Below are 7,875 nucleotides of genomic sequence, written 5' to 3'. Positions count from 1 at the left end.
AGATGCGAAAGTGTGCCTTCAGCTGGCGAAATGCGTTTTCAACAATGCGCCTGGCACTTGACAGCCGGTAGTTAAAAACCTGTGTAGCTGAGCCAACTTGAGCAGGCTGCGCATAAGGTTTCATTGTCGGCTGCAAAAAGAAGGCCTGGCTAGCAAGAAACACAGGACCAACGTAAACACTCTGAATTACTTTTGTTTTGCTTGTGAACAAGCTCCAAGCCAACACTTTGGGAAGCCGTAACCGGTGGAAAACGCTTGCATCGTGATTTATTCCAGGTGACCCTACATTTGTGTACATAAACTTATATGTATGGTCGACAATGGCCAACAATATAACGCTGTACCACCCTTTATAATTATTATAATCAGTGGCATGGTCCTTTGGGGGGACACTTCTATGTGGCATCCGTCCAGAGCGCTCATGCCCTGGGGAAACCCAGACACAGCTGCGAAACGGCGCAAGTGCTTGTCAACTTTGTGTTCTCTTGGGATGCTTATGTAACGCGACTTGAGTCTGCGTACAATAGTCACGCAGAACTCGCGGAATGCAAGATTTACCGTAGAACGGCCAACACCAAAGATATTGGCAACACTTCTGTCCTCCGCAGAAGTCGGGAGACGATACAGTCCCATCGTTACATGTTTATCTAATGTAATCGCCTTCCGCATGTTTGTGTCTAGACGTCTCATGGACTCGCAAACACTCACAATGTAATCAAAAGTCGAGCGGTTCATACTAAAGTTCTCTATAAATCCGCTATCAGGTAGATGCGGAAGTGTTGCCTCGTACCACGAAATTTGTCGAGGTTATGTCTACACAGAACATTGGCCAGAAGAGAGTGCTGCAGCTTTCAAAAGCTCTCGGCTCCTGCGCCGAGCACGTTCGGGGTCAGCGTTCACTTCTTCCAGTTCAGCACGGATGGACAGTTGCTGTCTACACTGCTGCTGAAGAGAGGCCTGGAAAATGGCAAATGCTGCCCAAAATTCGACGTCTGCCTCCTCAGAGTCGTCGGGGGCAGCCACGAGGGCCATCGCACCGGCCTCATGGGTCCTCACTCGAATCACACACAAACCACTTGAGCACAGAAAACACACAACGTGAAGTATTCTCAGCAAAGCCTACGGGCTGTACGGCAGTTGTAACCTGTAGCAGAGGAACTAATGCGCACAAACTGCTAACACACCGCAACTACCACGCACAACAAAAAAGAAACACAATGAAATGCGCTGGCTCTCGTAAATGCTACTAACCAGCTACAGCAACCAATGTTGAAAGACTTAATGTGAAACTCGCCAAGTTCATCAAGATTATTTAGTTATTAAAGGCTTGCAGTATTAAAAATGTGAGCGTGTATATTATTACAGCATTTATCTGCATGCTGGTTATTATTTCTTTATTATACACAGTGAACTTCACGCAAAATATTTTGCACACATGAGGACCACGTGATTGCATCGGTTTGCTTAACCAAGTCCATGTACCAATGGCAGACCGCGCTTGCATTGACCGCAGTTAACCCTGTAAACCATGGTTAAGCTTAACTGCGGTTATATCTGCTCGTGTGACAGGGGTATTAGAAGCCAGTCTCCCGTGATGGGGAAGTGAGCATTGTAGGTTTACGGACCACGTGCGAACGCAAGCGACGAAAGGCACGGCCTACCCAACTGGTCGGGCCCATTGAGCGCCTGCTGGAAACAGCGCTGCACAAGGTGCGCCACCTGTCGGTGAGTGCGGCTGGGTGTCTTAATGGCGTCCTCATGATCCATCAGTAGTAGCCGCTTGAAGAAGGACAGATACACACTCGTCGACAGCTGTTCGAATGAGTTCATCTGCAAAGGAGCAACTCTGTTTGGAGCTTGAGCAAATACTTACGTGAGCCTCCAGGCAGCTGATGAGCACTTGATATCTACACAGTAAACATTTTAGCTTTAGAAATGTAAAATATTTAGTCACCACATGAGCACGATTAGAGTTTTATTGCAAGCACCCTTATGAGACTGATATCCTTATGGAAACAGGTTTGATTGAAGCAGAAGCTAAATGACAACAAAAACGCCTTTTTAGGCACGTCGTATTTTGAACTCTATTTCTTAGCATTACTACATGTCCTGATCCAAACAAGTAATGTACCCATGAATAGGTTGCGAACGGAGTGCTAGGAGGTGGGTTCGAAGCATAGGTACTTCAAGTGGAAGCGCGGCACTCTATTAATATAAACTAAGCCACATGAATGAGGTGAAACAAAGATTCACGATACGTAACAAAGGTCTTTTAGGGGCCAAGCACCTTAGGGCTGAGCCTTGTCCCACGTCGTCGTCCGTAGCTCTGGTTTGCATGGAGACCTCTAGGGGTGCAGCGGTGCACAAGGGTGTTCGTTCCCCACGTGGGCTCTCTTTCCATGGAGGAAGGAAAAAAACAACTAGGAGGTAGCGTCACGTGAAAATCTTGAAGCCTAGCCATAAAAAACTTAGAGGAATGGGATGATAGGAAATAGGCCCTCACGTGATAGGCAAGCGGTAAATTTTACTCGGCTTGCTTCGGTGGCTTCGGTTTCGTCTGCTGCGGGGGTTTCGGAATATGCACACATACTCGGCGTGGCAAACACGTGCCGAGGTTAGTCAAGGAATTCGAGTGTGTGAAGCAGTTGTGTCTCGCCGCCTAATTAGCAGACCAGCGCCAAGGCTGTTGTGAACGAAGGCGTCAGTTAACCGGCATTGCGCCCAACAACCCGGGAGGACCACCTCTAAGATGACTGGTTGCATTTTGGGATGGTTTCAGGGAAACAAGGGAAACCTTTCTCCCTGCAAACGTGTGTAGGCAACCAAGCAACCCTTCTGACGATGATTCGTTGCATTTGACGATGTTTTTTGGGAAACAATGATGCCTTTTGCCCCCGCAAAAATGTGCAGGTGATTAAGCGAGTGTACAGGGTGCAAAGCGACTGTTTTCCCACTGGAAAAAAATTTGTCCCGTCTTGTGCCCAAGGATGGACTGGCGAGCCGGAGACTCCGAACATATTTAGGGCCATGCCGGCCCGTAGTTAAGGTAGCACAGTCGACACTGTTGCTCTGCTCAAAGTCTTTGGCCTCTTAGCAGACCGGCGAGAACTCCCGTCAGCAGTAGGCGTACCTGCGTGATGAAGTGTTGTCTGCCAGGATGCCGTAATCGAACAGAAAATCGGCGCGATGTTCTGTCCTTCCATAGGTAACCACAATGAACGTTTCTTTTATTTATGAAAATGGAACTGCAATATTCTCTAGTGACTACGTGCTCGTGTGAATTGTAACTGACGAAATAGTGGTGCAATACTATTCAAGCCACTTTTTTCCAACTTTGTCATAATTCCCACTAAGTGTTAAACATTTATTTCTCCTTAAAGTACTTTTATCAGCTAGCGTACACTCCTAAAAAGCCCACGATGTGAAACTATTTATTGTCGAAGAATTACATTTCCTGCTATAAAAATTATTATTGACTGAATTTTGTATGTATTTCTTGGGGCTGACAACAATCAAAATTGCAATAAGACTAATTAATTGATGAAACCATGAAAGATTAGTCTTCTCGTAACATACTAAGTTTTGCAATTGTCGCCAAGAACAATAATTTCGTAGAGAATATTCTGCATATAGTAACTCTACTTGTGAGCGCAAAGTTGATCATCAAGTTGCAATGTTCAATCACTTTCCATGTTGAGGCTAAATATCATTTTCTTTTTTTTTTCAGAAGATATGATGTTGGTTGACATATCTTAAACAACAGGTAAATGACAGTTGAGACGAAATAATGCAGTTGTACTTTAAATATTACAGGAGTGAACAGCATTTTCATTCATTTATTAGTAGTACCCTGAAGGCCGGGAGGCATTACAGAGGAGGCATTGCATTACATTACATTATGTATGTGTTACAGCTATGTCTACAATATTTTTGTGTGAAACGTGCACTGCGAAGTTACTACAGCTCCATTTTCCTCGAGATTCAATTAGTTGTATGTGTATTTTACAAGCGCACTTAGATGGAACAGTTTTCTACACAAGGGGATGCGGTGTGTAGGGAAAGCATGCACAAATCATGCGAGGCCTTTTGCATGACTCTGCAAAGGGTGTGTAAATTCATTCGACAGCAAATGTTATTGTTGGACCTTAAAAATATCTGGTGGGTTATTCTTTAGCTGCAGACGCTTGAAAAGAACTATGCCACAGCATTGAGTAAACCTTAAAGTGAAGCCGCTACATCCACGAGAACATCACAGCATCAAGATGGACCAGTAAGTTGATGCACAGCTGTGTGCAGCCATAATGCCTGTTTCCAGTTTGATCATACCTTTTTCATGACTGTGGTAGATGTCCCCCACCATTGCTGAAGTGAAGTATGTTTTTCTTATATTCAGGCAGGTCTCTCTCAAGCCACAATGGATATGGACATCTCTGAGGGCTTGTCTGATGTGCTAGCAGAGGGTACTGCTACATCTGCTAGCACGTCCTCGACTGATTCAGACATCGCTGATGAGCCTTCCGAAATCCAACATGTCCTGGCATGTTTGATTGTCCTAATGATCACAGAGCTTGCTTAAGACATTTTCTCATACGTGTGCCTTGGTTCATTCATGTTCTGATCTGCTTTGCAAAAATCTGGTGCTTCCCTGTAATATATATTTTGTATTTTACCTTTAAAGTAATTATTGCAGTGTAAAAAATGCATGTGAGACTGTCATACAGTTTTTTGTAAGATGTTTTCGACGGATTTAAAAGATCTATTAGTAATGTTCAGAATGAAGAGAAAAATAGAACTGTCCAACCTATCATCGGCTGCATTAAAGCACTTTTTTGACACAGGTGACAAGCATACTGCATTCAGATTTCATTGTTAACACTGGCAAACGCAAGTGCCAATGAATGAAAGCCACATATGCTACATCATAAATAACCTCATTTTAGTCAATCTAGGATAAGTACAAGATAAGGAAAATAAAACAAAGTGCAGCAAAGCAGTGGTATGTAAGATGAAAAACAACTTTTTTTCAGTAAAGTTGGAATTAGGAAAACACTCCTTCTCTGAGTTATACATCAGCCATGTCCTCTCATTACACGCATAATTAACACCCTTGCTGGGCTCCAACATTTACTGCAGTAATAAAATTTATAACATGCCAGCTGTGCTGGTAAGCTTTATCAACATGATTTTTTGGGACAGTAGATAAAAAATACAGTACAAGCTACTGCGGAACACCCTGTTTGATAAAAAGGCTATTGTTCATATTGTGGAAACACATTGATGAGCTGCATGAAATCCAGTACACAGAGGGCCTACATTTTGCTAACAAACTTAGACAGGCACATGATAACTGGAAAAGCCAACCCATGAAAGTCTCATTGTTGGCTCAAACGTTTAGTCAATCAGTAGCAGATGCTCTTAGTGACTGCAGTGCTCTAAAGATTCCAAAGTTTTCAAATTCCTTGCCAACAGAAGAGTTTATCAGACATGTCAACAATGCATTTGACATTTTAAATTCAAGACATCCAAGGCAAGGAGTATAGAAAAGGCTGCTGTGTCCTGAAAATGTGGCTCCTGTCACTGCATATGTCAAAGAACTGAAGGCCTACTTTTGCTCACTTAGGGAGTCTGCAGCTGGTAAACTAATGACAGGGACCAACCAAAAGACAGGCTTCATTCGCTTTGTGGTGTGCTTAGACAACTGTCTATACAACCACTTGGTTACAGAAAATGGCCTGTTGGCATATCTTCTGACTTCCAAGCTCAGTCAGGACCACCTTGAGTTACTTTTTGCTCCAATCAAATCATTTGGGGGCAGCAATGATAACCCAACAGCAAAACAGTTTGCAGCAGCATTGAAGCGTCTAATAGTTCATAATCAGGTCAAGGACGTTGATGGCGGAAATTGCTTTTATTGGAACAAATCGAAATTCTCTTTGTACATTCCTCTGAAAAATCATCCTCCATCAATGTAATTAACTTCACTGCCCTTCAGGGAAGGCCTGCAGCCAGTGAACCACTCACGGAAGCAATGTTTCAGGATCACGGTTACTCTGCTGCCCCAGGCAGGGTGTCTGAGCTTGGGTGCCTGCGGCTCGCAGTACAGGAAGAATTGCTACACAAGTTTCCTCGCAGGTGAATTATGTTCATGATGGCCCACACAATAAATTCCTTTATCCATCAACTTCGGCTGTCCCACCAGGTTTTATGTTAAGGCATTTCTTTTTCGAGTGACTTTGTAAAGTGCATATATTGTTCAAGAGCAGATGACATCTGCAAGTATGCAGATGTCAAACTTTTATAGTGGGAAAATGTGATACCTTATGGTAAATTGGGCAAGTACATGGTTGTTGTCTTGCTGAATGCTGTAGCTTGAATCACCTGCATGCAAATTATGCTTAAACAATTGTTCTGTTCAGCACCAAGCTAAACAGTATGGACAATGACGGTAGGTTAGCTGGCCTACCTTTCACTAGAGCAAACTGTGTGATGACATGGACATGCTGCGAATGCTCTCAATGCATTATGTGTGAGCTAAGTATACTCTTGAGGATGACAATGGTTTTTTGAAAGTTTGATTCTGTATGTCTTTTACCTGACCTTGTGGAAATTTGCCTCTGTCACCTGGAATACCGTTAGTTTTACTATTTTCAAAATAATTTAATGTGCTCACTGTTCACTTGCTTTACAATAGCCTTTTATGATGCCAGATTCACTGTAACCACAAATATTTGGTGTACACCACTCAATGAGTGTTTTAAATACCGTTAAATATGCATTTATTTGAGGTTAACAGTGTAATAGAGCCAGCCCCTATTAATTTTGCTGGGTGTTGGCTCAGCTGCGACAGTGCTAATATTTTTCTAGGTATGTGATACAACATTAGTTTTTTTGTACGTTTTACTTGCAGCAAAATGCATTGTATTTTAAAGTCGACAAACTTAGTTTGTGGGTCTGACCTCACGTCAATTCTTCCAACTTTGACTTTGTGAACTACCACTCTTTTTTTTCGATTTCTGCTATGTATTGCTTATTTTTCTGACAAGCACAATCACCGAAGCCTCTCGCTATTTGTGAGTACAGCGCAGATATAAATATTACACAATTATAGCCCTGTATTGAAGGCGCTGCATACAAGGCATTGTAAGCAAAACTGCAGCTACATTCAAGGACAGCTGATCCAATTGACCAGCTTTATTAAAGGTATCAATACTACATGTAATATAGTTTATTTTGTATAACATTATTATACAAATGTCCTGTGGCATACAAGTATGCTAATACTGATACCTAAGAGCAGTGGTACAATAAGTTTTCCTACTTGCTGTTTATAATTTTATTTTGTGTATCTTTGCAATGTACTTCATTTAAATTATAAATGTGGCTTCCTTCTGTATTTGTGTGAAATCTTCTGGCTTCTATAGGTGCAATAAACATTGAATAAAGAATGAAACACTGTTGTCATAAAAATGTGCTTTCCATAGTAAAAGTACACCAGCAACACAATGAATCCACAAGTGCAAATGAATGCTGACATTTTTCCCTTGCCGCTATGTATTCAGTTTTCATGGCGTTTCATACTAGCAGAGGAAGGGTCCCCCTGGCAGTGTTTGAATCTAGGACATAATTCTGCTGTGGAGCTATACTCGCATTCGAAAATAGCTGAATAAACTTTAGATAATGCACAAATTCCGTCCATTTGCTTTATTATATAACGAAAATGGATCCCCGAGGCGCGCCTCAACAGCATCCTCGCACCACACAATCTTGCAAAATAGTGCACGTAAATCTGAATAAATGGCGACGACTTCGGCGTTAAGAATGCAGGCTATAGTGCTATTTATTTCTCTCAAAATAAAACATGCACACCAGAGCCTT

Source organism: Dermacentor silvarum, chromosome 2 (genome assembly GCF_013339745.2).
Source record: "Dermacentor silvarum isolate Dsil-2018 chromosome 2, BIME_Dsil_1.4, whole genome shotgun sequence".
Taxonomy (NCBI): domain Eukaryota; kingdom Metazoa; phylum Arthropoda; class Arachnida; order Ixodida; family Ixodidae; genus Dermacentor; species Dermacentor silvarum.
Note: the sequence above shows the minus strand (reverse complement) of the source record.